The following is a 22,615-nucleotide window of genomic DNA, read 5'->3' on the forward strand; positions in this document are numbered from 1 at the left end:
AAGGAAGACGTTATTTCTCTACATTAGTTAGGTCTTCATTAATACTTCTCAATAAAGCTTTATAAAACTTTATAATTTCTACATAAAATGCGTCTGTTATAAAATATTCTTAAAATTACATTTTCTGTTTGTTTTATGAGTATACAAAAATATGAACTTTTCTTTTGTTTGTTTACTTCATTTTTGGCAATGTTGCTTACTTTTTAATATTTCTAATAATCTGTGTATAGATTCATTTAGATTTTCCATGTAAATAATCTCAATAGTTAAAAGTTTGTTTGTTTCTGATCTGTATAAGTTCTAATTTTTTTCTTGACTTGCTGCACTAGCTAGAGGAAGCAATACAATGATGAATAGAAGTGGGAGCAGAGGGTATCTTGCCTTGTTTACAGTTTCAAAGAGTATGCCTTATACTTTCTCCACCAAGTTTCATGTTTGCTGTATGTAGTACAACAGTGGATACTATTATCGGTTAAAGGAAATTCTCTTTTTATCCCTACTTTGCTAAGATTTAAAAAAAAATCATGACTGGAAGTTGAATTTTCTGCATCTATTGATATTGCCATATGATTTTTCTTCTATAAATAAGATAAATACTAACATTAAGAATTTGTACAGTGGAAAAACTTCTAATGAAGGACAATAAGAAGGAATAATCATTGAGATAGCTAAAGAACCAAAGCAGGATGATGTTAGAGACACTAAAGGAAGACAGACTTTCAAACACTTAGAGTGTCTAAATGTGTAGAAATATTGTCCTACCCTCTGCTCCTGAATTTTGTCTTTGACTTTTAACAGTCTCTATGATTGAATTGTGGAGCTTCTTATTCCTCTTGATTTTGTCCTTATGTGAAATTAGCAACATTTTTTTGTTTTATTCATCTGCTTTACTGAGCTCATGCACCAGTATTATTGTACTTATTTTGGCAATATCTATATTGCCTCAGTTTATTAAGGATTTACTTTACTTTATAATTTGCTTTGGTTTTCTTGATCCTGAACTGTCCTTATACTTTTGATAACTCAGGAGTTTAACAAGAAGGTCTTGGATCTTTGCCCCTGATAATAATTGTTCACAAACAGGAAACTAAAATTTCAATAGGTTGCAGTAGATTAGCTCACAAGATGCACTTCTCAACCTATCAGTAGCATTAGATAGTCCTTACCCTCTAGGTCTCTTCCTGTTGCCCACGTGATTTATACCCATTATAATTTCTAATCAAAAAATAAAAAACAATATACAAATAAGCAAACAACAAAAAGAACACAATTGAAATTATTATGGTTAAAGATGTTGCTGATCACTACTACATGATGAGACTGTGTGGTTGGATTTGCAATTCTATTCACATTGAGTAGCTCTGTAATCTTTATATATTTATTTATTTTTTGTTAAAATTTTATTTTTATTACTTCTGACTTACTGAATGTGCCACAAACTATTTGTATCATGGGAATGCTACTAATTGGCCATATGATTATGGAAGAGCTGCAGCATCTCAATTTAATGTTATGGACTGCCAAATTTAATGATTAGCAGCCTTGATGTAGCCCCTAAAACTTCTACCAAATAGTAGAAAGTATGAGAATATGACTTGAAAAAAATCTTGCTTTTTTTTTTTTTTTTCCCTCTTCTTCTTCTGTGTTAGCTAACCTGCAAAGACCATGTGGGCAGAAAGTGCAAATCTGTGGATGTGCACTGTTGATTATTTCTTTGAAATAACCTAATGGAAAAAGCACCGCATAGCATATTGCTAGTAATGGTAAATTCCTGGATAACTGCTTTTTCACCTTCTCACATTTCTTGATGCTAGTGACAATTGTAGCATCTTTCAAGTTATACCAAATTCTATCAGGGTGTCATATGCTAGGAAAGTCCTGGCATGCTGACATGCCTATATGCTCTCTCCTGTCCTTGCTTGCAAAATATGGCATGTATTCTTGCTAAGGGTATTCAGATTCACCAAATTCATTAAAAAATCACAGTGACACAAAGTCCAGTATTTTACCTGGCCCTTTTCACTTGATTATTTTCCCTTTTAGATTCTTATTTTGTATGTTTTCATAGCACTTAACTAATAGCATTAGCATTAAGTTGGGAAGTTCCTACCTGAGATAAAATTTCTTCTTCTTTTTAATGGTTACTCTGAAGTATATTTAAACTGTGTTTATTTCTGTTTGTCCACTAAATATACAGACACTATGGAATTATCCATAAAGAGTTAATTCACTATAATGAGTTGTTCACTATCAAGGTGACAAAGAGTATAAATCAAAATACTCTGTCTGGCATTTTAAGCCCTACTCAGTGTATTTCAAAAGAGAGAAGTGGGATACTTTAGAGTTCATCAATTACATAACATTAAATTAGCCTCCATCATGGACTTGGTTAGACAGCCTTTATCTATTTTAATTTACAGCAAAAAGGACAGCCAAGTACAGGATAACAGCAGTGGCCTGGTCAAAGCGAGGCTCTGTATTCTTAGTTACATGAAGTTATTTTGCATTTGTAACATTAAGATGGCATTAAGATAAAGACATCTAATTCTAAGAAAGTTCCAAATAGCATATAATATGTTGTATTCCATAATATTTACATTCACAATAGTTTATTACAATGGAATCTATATTTAACACACCAAAATTTTTCATTAATTTAAAACACTTATGATATGCTCACATTATAAAATACAAATTCCAATTGAGATATTCTGTTAACATGGCAGAAACTAAATAGTTTTCAAAGTTTTTTACATTATTCACCATTATATTCCTTCAGAGATACATGTTTCTTGTGTAATAGAAACAATATTTTACAAACATTATCAGATGTGGTAGCAGCCTACCTATGACATGAAACAGGAAGACTAAAACATTTCTAGTTAAGTGAACAGGAATCAAGGCAAAATGTAAACAATTGCTAAGTCAAGTTAGATAGATTTGTTGTGGAGTTTTTGGCTTTGAAGTTGAACAATAAAGGCAGATACATAGGGAGGACAGGATCATGTTAATTTGCAATTCCCAGGGATAAAGAAATAGAATATTAGATATAGTAAGATGTACCCTTTTGCTTTACTTAGTCAAAAGAAGAATATCCAGGGAGAAGACAGGTACAATACTAGAAAGACGACTATAGGAGATAAGCCTTTGCATATTTAAAAATGGTGCACTCCTATTATACACCTGATATTCTGCTAGGTGCTGGAGCTACAAAGGTGAGTAAGACCCATTCCTACCTTTTAGGTAAACTTGCAATCTAGACAAGTAAACACATACTTGGAATACAATACAGGTGTGACAACAGAAGCATGCCCAACGGTGGTTTCCAATCTAGACCTCCATTCTATACCAAGATATTAAGAAGTTTAGCACCCAAGATTAATAGAGAAAATAATACTTTCACTGATTGAAAATATTTAATAAATGTTTATTTGCATGATAATGTTTATTAATTATACAATTCTATCTGTTCCTTAGAAAATATATCTAATTGCAATATTTTAGTTTTGGTAGTAATACTGTTTTTAATATGTTAGGACTACAGCATTTACTTTATAAAAATTTGTGATTCAGAACTTTCACTAATTGACTCAAATGTACACACAGCTGGTATTAATTGGTTAAATTTCTTCCTAGTTGAACTCTCTTGTGGTTTTCCACAACAGGTTTTTCTTAGAAAGGTACTCTGCTTTTTAGATAGTACATGAAAATATTTATTCTATTTACCTTCTTCTAAACCTAAAGACTTGAAATATTGGTTCTTGTAGCAAATTTACAAATGTTATTTCAGGACCATCCCCCAATATCATTCTTTTTCTCTAGAAGCTTTTTTTTAATGTGTGTGTTGCTTTTTTTAAAATGTGTCTGGTTTTCCTCAGTGCAGCACAATATTCATATTCTCCATGAATATGAGTACATTTTAGAGACCCCAAAATATCTTTGTTCCTTAAGATCATTACAAAAATGCTAATCCTAAATTTCAAATCACTTCATTAATGTTACACAGACTGCTAGTGCGCATCTCTCCTTCCTCAGCACAGTCCTAGACTGCATTTGTCAGCCTCATCTGAGGGTGGTCATGTGACCAGCTCTGAACAATAAGATGTGGCTACAAGTGCTATAAATCACCTGGAGGCCTCCACAGAGTCTCCTCCCTCTTTGCTTTTTTTTCTGGTCAGATGCATAGGATGGAGAGGAAGATGCAGAGTATCTGTGCCTGTTTGGATCTATTAAGTCCCCCCAAAAAGCTATATTCTTTAATGCAATTTTGTGGGGGCAGACTGTTTAGCCTGTTGATTAGGGTGGAACCTCTGATTAAATAATTTCCACAGAAGTGTGGACCCCACTCATTTAGGGTGGGTCTTGATTAGTTCATTGGACTACTTAAGAGAGCTCTAGAGATGGAGCAGAGACAGATGTAGAGATGCCTGGAGTGAAGACAGAAGTCCAGAGGTGTTCTGGACGCCATTGGCCTTTCTTCAGGGAAGGTATCATCTTGTTGATGCCTTAGTCTGGACACTTCTATGACTTCAGAACTGTAAATCTGTGACTCAATAAATCCTCTTTATAATAGCCAATCCATTTCTGGTATTTGGCATAATGGCAGCATTAGCAAACCAGAACAGTATCTACGGAACTGTTGAGTACTGGGAGGAAGAATCCTGTGTCACTAAATTAGCATGTGGATATTTCGACTACTGACCATCTTGGACTATCACCTGTATGAAGATATTGGGATTTTGGAATTAATTTACTAAAACAGTGCATGTTACCTACTTTGTCTAATACACTTCCTTAACTGAGCTTAATGACTCTTCATAGGAGTAGTAACTCAGGGTGTAGAAAGTGACTTCTTTATTTGAGGTAAAACTCACAAACTGATCTGAACTATAAATTTTAAATATAAACTTATAAAGGATGAGAATTCTGAAATAATCTGTTTTGATATTCATTCTTCAACTATTACTGTGCCGCTAGATGACTGGGAATGCTCAGTGAACTAATTTCTTATTATTTTATTATTTTTCTCACTCCCTAAGCATTAATATTTAAATGTTCCTTATTTTTATGCAATTTAATATCATGAACATTTCCTTTTTTTTACATTATAGAAGATTATCATATAGTTCTAAAATATATAGCACTATTAACACAATGAATGTGTACTTGATAATGAATGCACATTAAAATACAAATCACAGTTGCTCTTAATGGGTTTTAGAATGACATTATGCTAGGTTTAAAATATTGGAAACTTGTACTGGATGCTGGGAGTTTCAAATACTCTCACGTACCTAATACCAATTTTATCTTCCATCCTTTTTTTTAAAAAAAAGAATGTTGTAGCTAAAGGACTGTGGGAAGACAGTGGAGCAGGAAGCTCCAGGAATCAGTCTGTCCAACAAAACTACTATTGAGCCTGCAGGAACTGATGAATCAACTATGTTGAAACTGGAGTTTAGTGGAACACTGTGAAACATTCATGGAGGAGCGGGAGGAAGAGGCCAGTAAATTTTGGTAAATACCAGTGAGTTCCATCCTCCCTGCAGTGGCTGTGATCCCCCATCCTCCAGCCTCCCAGTAGGCAACAGTGGGGACTACAGCTTGGGCTCCTGGCTCATCCTGCTGGTGCCAGGGTGGGGGACACAAAGACGTAGACCTGTAAACTCCAGGGGTGTGTTGTCTGATCACTGATCACTGCTTTTAATAACCTACTTTGGATTGCTGGAAGGAGGCTCTGAGGGCAGCCATTGCTCCAGCCTCCCTCAGGCAAAGGCAGTAGAGAAGTCCTAAAGACAGTAACGTTTCTCAAAACTATGGAAAACAGTTAAAGGGCTGCATTAACTGGGCAAATGCTGAATCAAGAAAACACAGCTTGAAGAGCCATAAAAGAAGCTTCTGGGGTCCTTGTGGCCCCTTCCCCAACCCCTCAAAAACAGTCTGGTGGAGCTAGCTTATTCTCCCACTCTGGGACCCTGGCCCTATTTCAGAGGGAGCATAGTGGCTTCTGTGTGCATACTAGGGTATGTGTAGGTCAGTGAATATCTAATGAGTGGAAGTCTGAGGGAATGAGCTGGAGAACTTGCCTCAGGCTTGCGTTCACAGAGTTTGTCTGGAGGACAGAAAAGCAGCTTGCAGATAGCTAGGACACTGTGAGAAACAGTTAAGTCGAAGTGGCCTGGGCAAATCAATACCTTCATTAAGTCACACAAGAGAGCACTCAGGAAGGGGTGAAAGTCTTTTCAAAGAAAGTAGAGGAGGTGTTCATTGGAACTCCTGTTAACTGTAAATGGGGGGATTCCTAAACCCCTAGCAGACACAAGCCTAGGAAAAGAAGCAGGCTTTGTGGCTCCACTGAAGCTCAGATGAGATAGAGAGGATCCTTCACTTCTCATTTGCCTCAGGCTGATCTTCTTGATAGGAGGGCTAAGCTCTGAAGGAGACCACCAGTAAAAGCAGAGCCAATTTGCAAAGGCAGAGAAAGATGCTTTTTGCTTCGATTTATTTGTTTTGATTAGCTCCTGGCATTCAAGAAAATCTCTGCCATAGTGCTAGCTGAACACAAACTTAAGGACCATACAGCACAGGGACTAAATCCCAGAGTTAACACTTTAAAATATTAAGATGGCTCCTGGAGTGAGAGCTGAGAGGAGGCAGCAAAGCTGACAGGATGTGGCTACCCCTGGCACTCGGGGTGGTGTGGCCTGGCACCCGAGGGCCAGAGGGAGCCTGTCAAGAGGGATATGAGGTACCCCTCATAAGCTCCAGATATTTGTCTTCCACAGAAACCAACAGATGAGTGGGTGAACATGAAGTCTAATCCTGCTATCCAAGCTACCATCAACCTCACAGCGGGAGCTTCAGGGAACACAGAACGTGTGCTGACTGGGCACCCTTCCATACGATGAGAGTGAAGCTGCAGACATTTCCTGATCCTTACAGGGGGCTCACTGACTGCTGCCTCAAGACCTCCCCCCAGCTGGGCTTCCAGAGCTTCTACAAGGGGAGCAGCCCCACGCTGATCGCCAACATCACCGAGAACTCTGTCCTCTTCATGTCCTCCGGCTTCTGTCAACAGGTCATGAGGAAGGTGGCTGCACTGGACAAGCAGGCAAAGCTAAGTGACTTACAGAATGCCCCTGCTGGCTCCTTGGCCTCTGCCTTTGCTGTGCTGGTGCCCTGTCCCACTGAAGTGCTGCCTGTAGACAGAGCTCGAAATGGAGATGTCGGGAAAGATTGCCAAAAGCCACAATACAGTTGGATCTGCCACGAAGAGCATCCTCACAAAGGATGGCCCTTTCAATTTCTACCAGGATCTCTCTAGCACTTTACTTTGAGAAGTATCGGGCTATTTCTGCTGCTTCAGTGGCTATGAATTGCGCTGATTGTTTTTTGCATCAGGGAGATCAAAAGATGAACTAGGCCCTGTCCCTTTGATGTTAAGTGGTAGAGTTGGTGGAAATTGCCTCTGGCTGGTTGTTTACTCACTGGATTGTATCAAATCCAGAATTCAGGTTCTTTCCATGGCTGGAAAATAGGCAAGATTTATCAGAACCCTTGTAAGTGCTGTGAAAAATGAAGGAATAACAGCCCTATATTCTAGATTGAAGCCTACTATGATTCGCTCATTCCCTGCCAAGAGGATTCTGATTTTGGCTTAGGAATACAGCAGGCAGTTGATGATGGACCAGTTTGAAGCATGCTGAAGTGTCTCGGTGAACCTGGATCCAAGTACACAAGTTTAGGGACTACAGTTCATCTCAGGGTTTCAGAGTTCAAGACCAGTATGGAATTATTTTGGCTTCATGGGAATTTTATGTTTTTGTCTTCCCTTCTTCTAAATCTTAAACTTTATTGAAGGACATCTATTTTACATCTTATAATTTCTGCCTATAATTTTACCAAAATAGAAAAAGTGCTGCTTTTGTCCTTGGTGGAATACAAAGGCTGAGCCAGTGGCCTCAAGTGGCCTCAAGTTATCTTCTCTGAAAGGTCAAATAAAGGCATATCAGGGCTTTTGCATAAACCTGTAGATGCACGTGTAGTTTGGTTCTGTGTTGAGTGAAACACACAATTTGTTTCTGTGTTTAACCTCAGCTATCTCAGAAAAACCCACCATTGACCATGCTTTGTGAAAATGGTCATAATTGATTGCTTAACCCATTTAAGATGTAGGGTCTCTTTTAAAGTCTGCTTAACATGTGCACTATACTAAGCAGTTAAAGTTTTAAAAAAGTTTTCATGTGGAGCTTGAAACCAAAGTATCCATCTAGATTTTTAAGAGGGGAATATAGTTGCATACTGGTGTGGCTTCCATATTCTTGGGTTAAAGTTTCAGCATAGGCATTCTGGATTTTCCCAAGATGCTCCACTCTTACCTGAAATAGTGCCAATTCAGTTCCTAAGTGGGATCATATTTCTCACTCTATGTTGTTAGGTGTGGCCTAGAGCATCATGTATTTGGGAGGCAGCATGGCCTTCACCTGTGTCAACCTCCCCTCTTCTCTCTCCAAAAGAACATCTACTTTGCTGGGTGTTGGACTGAGGCAGGGGCTAGGGGATGGGGCTGTGCTGCCATGCTGGAATGGAGACCCAGAGGTGGACAGCAGCTCTTAGCTTCTGGTTTCTGGGTCCTGGCCTGGACAGGAGTCCTGTTGGCCCATCTAGGAGCTATCGAGCCACCTTGGACCCCTCACTGTCCTCACTGCCTCTACCAATCAGAAACCCTTCCAGGGAACAGTGGATGCCAACACCTTCAAGAGAAGGCTTTTTTCCCTGTTTAGTTATAGAGTAGCAATACTCATGAGTGAAATCCTCTCCTCTCAGACAGGACTAAATAGAACTTAGTGCTTGTATGAGGCAGTGAGTAATGTCAGGGTTAACCCATCCTGAAATTTACCTTGATGTCCTTAACTCTTTGCCATGCTTTAAAAGTGCTGGAGCCATCTAAATTTGGGTACTGGAAGTCAGTGAATTTTAATGGTGATTTTATATAGGGTGTGACTTTATAAAGTAATGAAATATAAAAAAGCAATTTTCTTAAACATTCCCGTATGTATATACAAGTGCACTGCCACAAGAACCGCACAGTTCATCTGGCCCTCACAGACCTAGGGAAGGGTAGCTGTTCTTTGGCCGTATGACGTAAGAGGGTCGTCCTTGTCACCACTACAGTAAGCCTCATCATTCCATGCTGCTCCAAGACCAGCAGGGTCTCTCTCAATACAAAATGTTTTTAACAGCCAGTACTACTGAAAGCAAGCAGACCAAGATCTTAATAATAGCCACACTGAGTATGTCTGTTACTCTCAGCTTGTCTCAGACCTCCAGTTTTCCTAAACTTTTGGCTCTCAGTGAGGCCTCTGTGGTAGCTACAGCCACAGTGACAGAAGCAAGAGGGTCAGAGAAGGGAGCTGCTGCGGACATGGGGACACGACACGCAGACGTCCCGGAAGGGCTGCTCAGCATGGTGCCTGAAGTCCTACAGAGGTGTGGGCCTTGCCCAGGCCTGTGGCCAGTCTCAGCCTACTGTCAGCAGACCTTTTCCTCCCACATTTAACTAGGTGTCTTAAACAGAAATTCAGGTGAGTGAGAGTGAGTAGAAGAGGGGGATGAGTGGAAGGGATTTAAGTCAGAATTCTTTTTCGTTCAGTTTGCTTAATTCATGTTTAATACTGGAGTACAATTTATGCATTTTCATATATGTACGAATTTTTTTTAGAAAATGAGCCTCAGTATGCTTAAGGAAATGCAGGAAAACACAGAGAAAGAACTAAATAAAGAATATGAGGAAAACAATGAAGGAATAATATGGGAATCTCTTTGAGATTCTTAATAGGAGCCAATAGAAATACTGGAGTGAAAGAATGCAATAAGTGAAGTGGAAAATTCCCTAGAGGATTTCAACAGTAGATTGGAGGTGGCAGAAGAAAGAATCAATGAGGAAAATTGAAATGACTCAGGCTGAGAAGCAAAAGGATAAAGAATTTTTAAAACGCGAACAGAGAGTAAGAGACATGCGAGACACCTCAACTGTACCAATATACACATGAAGGGAGTCCCTGAAGGAGAGGAAAGAAAGGGGCAGAAGGAGTATTCAGGGAAATATTGACAGAAAAATTCCTAAATTTAACGGAGACAAATATGCACATTCAAGAAGTACAAAGAAGCCTAAACAGGATAAACTTGAAGAGAACAATGCCCAGACACATAGTAATCAAACTGTTCATGCCAAAGACAAGGAGAGAGTTCTAAAAGCTGCAAAAGAAAAGCAATGAGTTATGTATAAGGGAATCCCAATAAGATTAAGTACTGATTTCTCATCAGAAACTATGGAGGCAAGAAGTCAGTGGTATGAAAATTTAAAGTACTAAAAATAAACAATTGCCAACTCCAAATTTTATTTTATACCCAATGAGACTGTCTTTCAAAAATAAGACAGAGATTAAGACATTCTCAGATAAACAAAACTGGGATTAAGACATTCTCAGATAAACAAAACTAGACCTGCCCCACAAGCAATGTAAAGGGAGTTCTGCAGACTAAAAAGAAAGGACACTAGACAGTAGTTCAAAGCAGCATAAAGAAATTTAAAAAACCTCTGGTAAAGGTAAGCATATGGATAATTATAAATGCCAGTATTATTATATTGTATCTTTTGTTATATTACTCCCCTGGTTACTTCTTACAGAGGCTAAAATACAAATGCATAAAAGGTAATGATACATTTATAAGTCTAGACACACAGTGTGCAAAGACATAATTTGTAACAAGCATAACAAAAAGGTGGGGTCATGGGAGGGTATGTGTATGCTACTGAAGGTAAGTAGGTATCAAATTAAAAATGATTGTTTAGGATGGCAATTTTTAACCTAATGATAACCACAAATGAAACACATGAAAAATACATTCAGAAAGAAATGAGAAAGGACTCAAAATGGTACCATACAAATAATCAAATAAATATGAAAGTAGGCATTCATGAAAGAATTGAGGGACAAAAGTGGTATAAGACTTACAAAGATCAAATATCAGAAATGGCAGAAGAAAGTCCTGAATTATCAGTAGTTACTTTAAATGTAAATTGACAAAACTGCCCTGTTAAAAGCCAGAGATTGGCAGAATGCATTTAAAAAAAAGAGACCCAACTATATGCTATTTATAAGAGACTCACCTTAAATTCAAAGACATAAGCAAGTTGAAAAAGAAAGGATGAAAAAATACATATACCATGCAAGTAGTAACCAGAAGAAAGCTGGGGCAGATATCCTAATATCTGAGGCTAATGTCAAATAAAATAGACATTAAGTAAAAACTGTTACAAGGGACAAAGAAGGTCATTATATAATTATGAAGGAGTCAATTCAACATGGAGACATAACAATTTTGTATGTTTATGTACCAAACAGAGACCCCCCAAATATATGAAGCAAATATTGACAGACTTGAAGGGAGACATAGACAGTTCTACACCAATAGCAGGAGACTGTAATACACCATTCTCAATAATGGATAGAACATCTAGACAGAAGATCTTTAGGGAAATACAAAACTTGGACTAATTCTAAACCCACTAGACTTAACAAATATATATATAACCAATAACCCAATAGCAGCAGAATCCACATTCTTCTTGAGTGCACATGGATCATTCTCCAGGATTAACCATATGTTTAGTCACAAAAGAAGTCTCAATTAATTTAAAAATATTGAAAACATACAATGGATCTTCTTCAACAATAGTGAGACGAAGCTAGAAGTCAATAACAAAAGGAGAAATGGAAAATTCACAAATATGTGGAAATTAAACAATGTATTCTTTTTTTTCCTTTTTTTTTCTTTTCTTTTTTTTTTTTTTTTTTGGAGGAGAAAAGAATTTATTTACAATCTTGCAAGATAGGGCGTCCAGCCAAACATGTGGTAGGCTGGTGCGCCAGAGGAAGAGAATGGCGATCTTTAAATCTCCTACTCCTAATTCGCAAGTCCCTCCCCTGTTTCCCCATTGACTGGGTACTACAGAGGTTACAGCCTATCCGAGAACACTAACTAATTTATCTTTTGAGATTTTAATTTGTACAGCCTATCCCAGAGAGCCAACTAGCTCATTATTGAGATTTTGAACTGATCAGCCTATCCCAGAGAGTTCATTTAGTTTAAAAAAAATTTTTTTTTTTTGCTGTGAGTTCCTGCCTCTGATTTTACCTCATATCTCTTTACATTCCAGTAACCATGGTTACTTTTTCATATAAGGGGCTGGCAGATCCTTTCTTCTCTTTATCACGGGGCTTGTTTAAACTGGTTTTGCCTCCATTTCCCTTATTCCATGCTGTTTTTATGTGAAAACTAAACTTATCCCTTTCTTACAGATTCCCTCTTTTTTTTTTTTAAACCCTTTTAGTTTTCACATTTTAGATTCTCAAATTTGTTAAGGGCTTTTTCACATTTCTCATTATAGGGATCTTTCTTATTTTTGATTCGAGTGGTTTTGATGGGTTTTTGAACTAGCCTCTGGGCACACGGGATGATGTAGCATCCAGCTGTTATAAACATTTTGGCTGGAATGATAAGGAAAATTAAAATAGACATTGCAATTCCTTTCCATTTCTCGAACCAATTTTTCAACCATTTTGTGAGTGGGTTGTTAATGCTAGAATTTTTTGCTAGTTTTTGAAATAAGGCTGTTAAGCCTTGTAGGGCTTTGGTGATAGTTTTATCAGGAATGGTATTATTGGGGATGAATGTGCAACAATTTCCTCTAACTATAGCACAGACGCCTTCTTTTTCAGCTAGCATCATGTTTAGGGCCATTTTGTTTTCCCACGCTATTCAGCTAGTAGCATCTAACTGTTCTGCTATTCTTTTAATGGCATCCCTGGCATAGTTGATAAATTTTAGCTGATGATCTACATTTTCATTGATGGTGACCCACCAGAATAAGGACGATTCAAATTCTGCAGCTACTTGATTTTTAGCTTTAAACTCATTAGGAACTTTCCGGGGGACCCCTATACTACCTACAAACATTTTTTATTGAAGGAACTAGGTACATTTTGTACATTTTTCTTTTCTCCTTTGCCTTGGGTTGGTACTTTCTTATTACTTTCAAATGCCAGGGTAAATGAGATAGCCAATTGAACCAGAGCACAGGTTCTTCCCCACCTTTCAGGTAGTATTGCCCAGAGGATGCCCTTTTCATAGTACCACCAGAGGTCTGCTCGGGGTATAGTTAGGCTGGAGAAGTTGCCAGTACTATCCTTGCTCACATTCCACACCTGTGTACACAAAGCCATGGTACCAAGATCCTGGAGCCCTTCTTCCCATCTGGAGAGACAGGCAGAGTGGTTTCCAGGACCAAGGTGAGACGCTGGTATGGCTTTGACACTTCCCTTCTGGACTGGAGGGAAAAGGGAGAACAACGTACTACAATTTTCACCAGGAGTAGCATTTTGAAAGAGGAGTGTTATACATTTAAACTCCTTTTCATGCTTTTTTATCCCCAAGGGGAAGGGCATAATCTGAACAGTGGGTTGTTTGGTTGCACAAGCATAACAGTCACTTCTATTTAGACTCTGGATGGTATATTTGCCCCATTCTACCCAGGCATTTGTAATTCCATAACCTGTCTCTATTTCTATGGTTTGCTTTAAGTCTTTGGCCTTAAGTATTCTAATGACCTTGGGGTCAATTTGAACTGGAGAGTTAAACTCCAGCCAAGTTTCCCTCAATGGTTTTTTCTCCAACCTGGGTAAGACCCATCCCTCATACTGTGTGGTCCACCAAACAGTGTTCTAAGAATAACAGGGGTTAGATGACTCATAAGTTATACTTTTAAATGTTCACCCCCCAATAATCTTGTTCTCTATTTGAACAGTCTGCTTACATAAATGCTTATATTCTCCCTCAGTTGTTGCTGATATTTTAGATTTTTACAGCTAATTACTTGACAACCGTCAAATTGTACAGTTTGAGACTTTAAGCCTTTGACTACACTTGTAACCAGCTTAGCAGAACTTGTTGCTCCTTGAATATAGAACATTATGATCAGTACAAGCAATTTCATTATTAAGCGATACACAGAGCACAATGCAGACACAGGGTTTAATCCAGCCCTTCCTCCCTCCTAGTATGTTCTTTTAACGGCTGCCTATTTAGAGTGATCCTTAGGGGATCTGAGGTGGGAGTCACTTTCCAGGATTCAGGTTGAGTTGCTGGATACTTATCATCTGGTTCAGGCACTGGTCCCTTTACTTGTGTGTAATGAGTCCAGCCTCTTTCTGCTGTTCGGACTGCCGTCTCAGTCGTCAGCAAGATTTGACAGGGTCCCTCCCAGATCGGTTGAAGTTTGGATTCTCTCCATGACTGGATCAGAACTCAGCTGCTGGGCTGATGTCGATGGGCAGCAGATTTAAGAGGCGGGGTCTGAGCCAGCAGTTCACGGTGCCTTGGTCCGTGCACGGAGTTGCCTGGTCAACCAGAGGCAGGCTTTTCCTTTTCCCCCTTTTCTCATCCACAACCGGCAGATCCAAGCGTCTGGTCTTGGGCCCTTTAGCTGCCGGAGATGGGCCCCCAATGGCGGAGTCCGAGACCGCTCAATCAGCGGGGCGCGCCTTCCCTTTGTCCACCTCAGGGGTCCCCCTCCGAAGCTTCGGATCCTGGACGAGCCCCCATGTTGTCGGAAATAAAGCGGTACCTGTAAGGGAATAAACGCTCACTCGGTTCTGGAGGAGAAAAGAATTTATTTATAATCTTGCAAGATAGGGCGTCCAGCCAAACACGTGGTAGGCTGGCGCCTAAACAATGCACTCTTAAACAACCATTGTGTCAAAGAAGAAAACAAGGGAAATTAGGAACTATCTTGAGGTGAATGAAAACCAAAACTGATGAATGCAGCAATGGCAGTGCTAGAACAGAAATTTATAGCTCTAAATGCTGACATTAATGAAGGAGGCCTAACCTCAAAACTGGAGGATTTAGAGAAAGAAGAGAAAATTAAAACCAAAGCAAGAATAAGGAAGGAATAACAAAGATTAGAGCAGAGATAAATAAAGTAGAGAAAAGAAATAGAGATAATCAACAAAACCCAAAGATCATATAATTGACAAACCTTTAGCTAGACTGACAAAAAAAGAGACAAGATACAATTAAAGTCAGAAATGAAAAAGAAGACATTACTGCTAACCCCACAGGAATTAAAAGGATTATAAGAGCTTGATATGAACAACTGTACATCAACAAATTAGATAAAATTAGATTTGTTGTACACCAATAAATTAGATAATGGACAAATTCCTAGAAACACACAAACTACCTACATAGACTCAAGTAGAAACAGAAGCTCTCACCAAACCATTAACTAGTAAAGAGAACAGTAATCAAAAACCTTCCAAGAAAGAAAGTTCAGGACCAGATGGATTTATAGGTAAATTTTACCAAACATTCCAAGAAGAATTAATAGCAATCCTGCTTAAATTGTTCCAAAAAATTGGAGAGGTGGGAACACTCCCTAACACATTTTATGAGGCCCAAATCACCATCGTATGAAAGCCAGATAAAGATACCACAAGAAAAGAAAATTAGGTGCAAAAATCCTCAACAACACATTAAAAGTTATACATGACAATCAAATGAGATTTAACCTAGGTATGCAAGGGTGTTTCAACATAAGAAAATCAATTAATGTAATATACCACATTAACAGAATGAAGGGGGAAAACCCATATGAACATCTTACTTGACTCAGAAAAAGCATTTGATAATCTATTACCCAGTCTTGATAAAAATATTTAGAAAATTAGGAATAGAAGTAAGCATCCTCAACATGATAAATGGCATATATGGAAAACTCACAGCTAACATCATAGTCAACAGTGAAACACTGAAAGCTTTCTCTCTAAGCTCAGAAACAAAACAAGGATGCCCACTGTCATCACTATTACTCAGCACTGTACTGGAAGTTCTAGGAAGAGCAAATAGGCAAGAGAAAGAAATAAAATGCTTTCAAACCATGGTGGAAGAAGTAAAATTTCCCTGTTTGCAGATGACATGATCCTTTAGGCAGAAAATTCTGAAAAATCCACAAGAAAGTTACTAGTACCAATAAACAAATGCAGCAACATGGCAGAGTATAAGATCAACACCTCAAAATCAGTGGTGATTCTATATACTAGCAATAAACAATCAGAAGAATAAATTACAAAAAAATCATTTAGAATAGCAACTAAAAGAATAAAATATCTAGGAATAAATCTAGCCAAGGATGTGTAGGATTGTATAGAAAAAAAAAGAAATCAAAGAAGAAATCAAAGAAACCATTGCATAACAAATGTAACTGAAGATGCTTCCCCACATTTTCTTCTAGGAGTATTATAGTTCTGGCTCTTATATTTAGGTCATTGATCCATTTTTGTTTTTGTATGTTGTGTGAGGTAGAGGTCCCCCTTCTTTGTAAATATATTTATAATATAAACTCCAAAGTCATTCTTTTTCAGTACTGTTTACATTATGAGATATATCCTGTTATTGCAGTGTTACTTGAATTTTACTTTAAACAATATATCTACCTAATGTATTCTTCCTAAGAATTTATTCAAATTAGCTCATCCATGTTAGAACACCCAAAATCTATCTGTACTTAATTTATCTATTTAAGATGTACTTTCATTTATTAAACATTTTTTCTAAATTCAGGAAAAAACTCAGTAATTTACAAACACAATCAGTCATGAGACAAGTCTGGTTTTATACCGATATGGAAGAAATAGCACTAGATACTGTCATAAGAGAAGGTTCAGGTTTACTGCTGTTCAGACATGATAAATCACTAAACCTCTCAACCTTGGTTTCTTTAGCTGAAAAATGGGGATAGAATAGCTACAACACCTCCCCTCAGAGTGCTTATGAAGAGCAAATGAGCTAATGTAATTTCCCGAACTTAAGTAATTCCAATACTGCTTTTGCAAATTTTGCCATTCCCAAATATTTGTGCTATTATGTACCTAAACTTTGTTTAAAACTATTCACTCTTTTACATAAATAAATTTATTTCAAAGTAAAACTAGCACCAAAATGAGGCTTTCTCCATGAGATAATTAAAAGACTAAGAGATAATTTAAAATGAATTTATAATTCAGTTTTATTTAAGGGCATGTGTTCATGTATTATTTAAAACTGCCTTAGGCATCACCTAAAATCACATTCCATTTCAGTAGTGTCTGGTTCCCATATTTTGGGAAATGCTGAGCTAACATATTTCAAGAACTTAGATATAATAAGGCCCTATACAAATCTAAGATAGTACCATTATTAAATGGTCACTCAGTGGCATGGTATTCATACAAGTATTCACTCAACCAGTCCTACAAGCTTAGTTATTTGTATTATGGTGCTGATGTATATACTGTCATGGAGAGGAACCCAAATTAATCCATCACATATTGTTAACATGTTAGCTATGTGTTTAACCGATGTGTGCCACTTATCAGGGCTTTGAAAGAATGACCTCTAGTCTAGGATAGACAGACTTCGATAGAGTGGAAACAATCAAGAAAGTTCAATGTCTAAATGCTACCCAGAAGAGAAGCAACTGCTAAATTCAATTGGGGAAAGGCGATTACTGAAAGCAGAAAGGGTAGTGATGGAACGAGTGTCTTCTGCATCTACTTTGAAATTTTACTTTTGATCTGATCTTTGGCCACCACAGGATGAGGTTAAGAAACCTGCAGTGCTCCTGAATGGGATGTGTGTGGATGGGCTGAGAGAATGGGGTGACATCAGTGGTGGGAGTGAGAAATGGCAAAGTGGTACGTTGTGTGAGGTAGGGAAAGGAAAATGGCAAATATAAGAAAAAAGTAACTATTACGATTGGTTTGGAGATTATAATTAGGCCACTAGAAATGTGGATAGTCGTTTGATTTACATGTTTCATTTTCCATTCAAGTATTCTATGTGCTTTGGTGGTGGAGAGGTAGGGATGGGGGAACAGGAAGACAAAAGCTGACAGGGCTCTGGCCCCTCCACCTGCTCTGTCTTCAAATAGAGCAATTTCTTTTGTATTTGTTTTAAATATTGGGTTTGTGAGTAATTTGGTTTGGATGAAAGGTATTGTAGTTAATAAAAAGTGTGAAAACCAGTGTTCTGCAGGAAAAAAATGTAAAAGAGCCATTGGATAAATATATTTCTCTGGTCCAATAGTTTTGCTAAATCTCTGCCAATGTTTGCTTATATGAAATAATGATGCATTTAGAGCTATTAGAGTATTGGTAACAACCTAAATTTATGTCTAGTTTTACTTCTGCCGATAATAGGATATTAACAAAGAAATATGTGCAAAACATCTCATGTTGAAATAAGTAGTTACTTCTCAGCCATTTAAATATTCACAAAATTATTACAATATATCATAAAAACAAAGGTTGGCAAAATGCCCCTATTTGAATAAAACCTTTTCTTTTTCTCTATTACATACAAAAAAAAAAAGCTGACTAATTTAGGGAAGAATTTTCCACAGAAATTGCTCCTCAATGCATAAATGCATCAAATTTCAATGGTTTTGCTAAGTGCCTTTTCAAAAAGATGGGACCTTGGAAGCAATAATGCCTACATATAAAGAGGAACATTGCATTTAAAAGAGGTAAAAAAAAGGACTTTGCCTTAGTCACAATTATATCTGTGGCCAAATGATAATGGTGTAAGCATCAGGCATATATTGAACAATAAGCTCAAAATATTCTGTACTAACATATCAACCTGTTCTACAGCCACTAACTATTTGGTTTTATAACTGTTTTTTAAGTCTTATTTATGTTGTAACTTATTCTACAAATTTCTTATGGAGCTATTTTTTAAAAGTGCCTTACCAACTTAACATCTGCTGTCAAGTTAAACCTTCCAGGGCCCATCAGCTCATAAACATAAGAGAGTGGCCATTACCTATAACTTAGCTAGTATCACATATGCTTAGGATTCATGGCCCCTAATTACAACTCTGTACACTGCGCAGTGCCATATGGCAATTTATTCTTCAAGTTCCAGCACTGTCTTGCTTACTGACAATTATGCCTGAACTCCTGCTCCACAAGTCTATTTATGCAAGGGTTCTGGTCGTAATGAGATCCTTAAAGCAATGAGATTCCAATAGGTGCCTGCTAGCTTCACACATTACTAGTAAGAGTTCAGCTGTGTGTTAATAGCCAAAACTTCGCATTCTTGTATTGCATTCTCAATATTCTTTGAGAATATTGTTTTTTCATTGTAAAAGAGATACTAATTTAAATTATATTGTTTCATTCCACTCTTTGGAAGAGTCTTAGAACATTGCCAAGTCAAAAATGTCTCATTGGTGAAGTTCAGAATTTTATATTCAACACTCAACAAGGTGGTTCACCAACTTGTGTTCCAAATGCAGAAGTTAGAGTTTCTATCATTTTTACATAGGTCTAGTGAAAAATGAGAGATGATAATATGGATATCACACATATGAGTGTGAAATATGAATGAAATGACTCACTTGAAAGTGACTGTGCTGGTTTGGTCAGTAAACTTAAAATCTATTCATTTTACAAATGCTCATTGAGCACCTGTTAATGTGCCAAGCATCATCCTAGATACCAGGGATGAAAACATAAATAAGACCAAGTCCTGGCACTTGGCCTTTAATTCTAGGAGTAGAATTTGGTTATTGCCACAAAATGCAGATGCATGAGGGTTAATGACAGTTCCTGCCCACCACTCCCATTCTCAGACGGGGACAAAGGGCAAAGCTTTCATATTTAGTAAATATCTGACCAAAGTTTCTAAAGGTACATATCTGATCATTTCCTCAAGAGAGAGTCAGACAAGAATTCTCCAGAACCAAGTCTGTAAGGGAGTAGTATCGTTATCCATAAAGGAACCATTTGAAGTTCTGTACTGTTTTCTTCCTTACAAAGCAATGCTTTATCTTTAACCATTCAAACATGTGGATGTAGTTTTATTTGCCCATGGTATAGTGTTGTGTGGTAGCAGCCAGAAATCAATTAAATTAAATGAAATAGTAAAAAAACAAGATTTGTAACATTCATTAACTACCGTTACATACTAGTAACTTACACACAAGATTTCCTATTCAATTTACTCAACAATTCTGTAATCAATATACTGTCATTCCAGTTTTCACAGATGATGAAAGAAAAGGACAAATATTGTATAATTCTTCTTATATGAAATATCTAAGATAAGTGAGTTCAGAGAAACAAAAAGTAGGTCAGAAGTTACCAAGGCCTGGGGAAGTGGAAGAAGTATGAGTTGTTTTTGCTTAATGGGTAGAGAGTTTCTGTTTTGGATAATGAAAAAGAATCAGTAATGGATGGTGGTAACAGTACAAAATTGTAGAAATACTAAAGGGAGCACTAAAGGGAGCACTACAGACAGCATTACAGACTACTAAAGGGAGCACTAAAGACAGAAGTGAGAGGTTTGGAACACAATCTTGGGTGATGGTAACACAGCAACGTAAGAATGCTGAACAAAGACGACTGTGAGTATGGTTGAAAGAGGAAGGTTAGGAGCATGTGGGACACCAGAAGGAAAGAGGAAAGATAAAGACTGAGACTGTAAAACTCAGTGAAATCTAGAGTGTTCAACAACTGTGATAAAATGTATAAATATGTTTTTACATGAGGGAGAACAAATGAATGTCAACATTGCAAGGTGTAAAAATAGGTTGGTATTGGGGGAAAAATACAATCAATGCAAACTAGAGACTATAATTAACAGAAACATTGTATTATGCTTCCTTTAATGTAAGAAAGGCAATATACCAAAGCTAAATGCATATAAGAGGAGGACATAAGGTATGGGACTCTTGGCATTGGTGACTCTTTAGTCTACTTTAGTTTAATGCTATCTTTCCTTTTGTTGCTTCCTAGCTGCCATGCTTTTTTTTTCCCCTCTTTCTTTTTCCTTTGTCTCTCTACCTTCTTTGACTCTTCTTCCTTCTTTGTGGAAGAAACGAAGATATCCTTATATAGATAGTAGTGAGGGTGGTGGAATACATAAATATGTGACAATACAGGGACCCAACCATTGTTTACTTAGGATGGAATGTATGGTGTGTGATCAAAACTGTCTTAAAAAATGGGTTGATGAGGAAATCTTGAGGGCACTATATTGAGTGAAATAAGACAGACACATAGGGACAATATTGCAGGGTCTCACTGATATGAACTAATTATAATATGTAAATTATATATTATATTTCATGTATAAGTTACCAGGTTATAGAACAAGGCTAAAGAATGGGGAGTGGTTGCTTATTATGAGCAGAATGTTCAACTAGGTTGAACTTAAGTGTTTGAAAATGGACAGAGGTGGCAGTAGCACTTTGTGACAATAACTAACAGTACTGAGTGGTCTGTGAATGGGATGGAAAGGGTAAACTCAGAGTCACATATGTCACCGGAAGGAAAGATAGAGGTTGGAAGATGAGAATGTATAAAATAGTGAATCTTGTGGTGGACAATATCTGCGATTAACTGTACAAATATTAGAAATTTCTCTCATGGACTAGAACAAATGTATGACACTATAACTAGAAGTTAATAATAGAGGGAAATATAGGGAGAAAAGTATACCTATTGCAAACTATACACTACAGTTGGTAGCATTTTAACATTCTTTCATCAACAGTAACAAATGTACTACACCAATACTATGAGTAAATAGTGGAAGGGGGGTGGTTAGGGGTATGGGAGGATTTAAGTTTCCTGTTTTTTTTGTCTTTATTTCTTTTCTGGAGTAATTAAAATGTTCTAAAAATTAAAAAAAAAATTAATTGTGGTGACAGATGCACAGCTGTATGATGCTGTATGATGGTACTGTGGGCAACTGATTGTACACATTGGATCTTTGGATAATTGTATGGAATGTGAACAATCTCAATAAAAAAAGAAATTCCCGGAGAAAAAAAGAAAGAATGTGAGTTAGAAGTCTAAAGCTGATAAGAGCTATCAGCTGCCAACTGTTTGCTCTGTCAGTGGGAGATTTCCATTCGTGGAGGTAAAAGAATATTAAGGCAGGAAATTAGCTAATTTGTTTCACATAGTAATACTCTGCCTCACCATAGTGTATATTGAGTGCTTATTATAACCAGGCACATTTCTCAGCAGTTTACAAGTATCACATTAAATTCTCATAACAACATATAAGGTACATTTCTTGTTTTTCCATTTAACAGATTAGGAAAAGAAGGCCCAGAATCATAAAGCCTAAATTCAAACAGTGATTAAGTTGTGGAGCTAGGATGTTGAATCCTATATTTAGATTATCCATCTATCAAAGAGAAAAGAAAAGGAAAAAAAAAATACAATAGACATTTGTTCTGACAGCTGGAGAAAGAAACAATGTTAGACAAAGGTAGTCTAAAAAAAATATCATTACATAAATGAAAGGCTGCACAGAAAGTTCAGACCTTGGTTGATAATAAATCCTTCAATCTTAAGCACTGCATTATATTTCAACCAATTTATGGCAAATCTGCTTGAGATCAGGAATACCTACATATCTTTTAGATGTTACCTTTCAACTTACACAGTTAAAAATAGTTCAAGAAAAACTAGTGCAGCAGTTCTCACAAGTGGTG

General features: G+C 37.2%; 1 protein-coding gene and 1 pseudogene across 2 annotated transcripts in view; one reads left to right on the plus strand and one right to left on the minus strand.

The window, feature by feature from the left end:
* ATRNL1 (attractin like 1) overlaps positions 1–22,615 on the minus strand; it is a 1,027,996-nt gene that overhangs the window by 291,958 nt on the left and 713,423 nt on the right. The window lies entirely within an intron of this gene.
* On the plus strand, positions 6,810–7,706 carry LOC119510402 (annotated as a pseudogene).

Source organism: Choloepus didactylus, chromosome 15 (genome assembly GCF_015220235.1).
Source record: "Choloepus didactylus isolate mChoDid1 chromosome 15, mChoDid1.pri, whole genome shotgun sequence".
Lineage (NCBI taxonomy): Eukaryota > Metazoa > Chordata > Mammalia > Pilosa > Megalonychidae > Choloepus > Choloepus didactylus.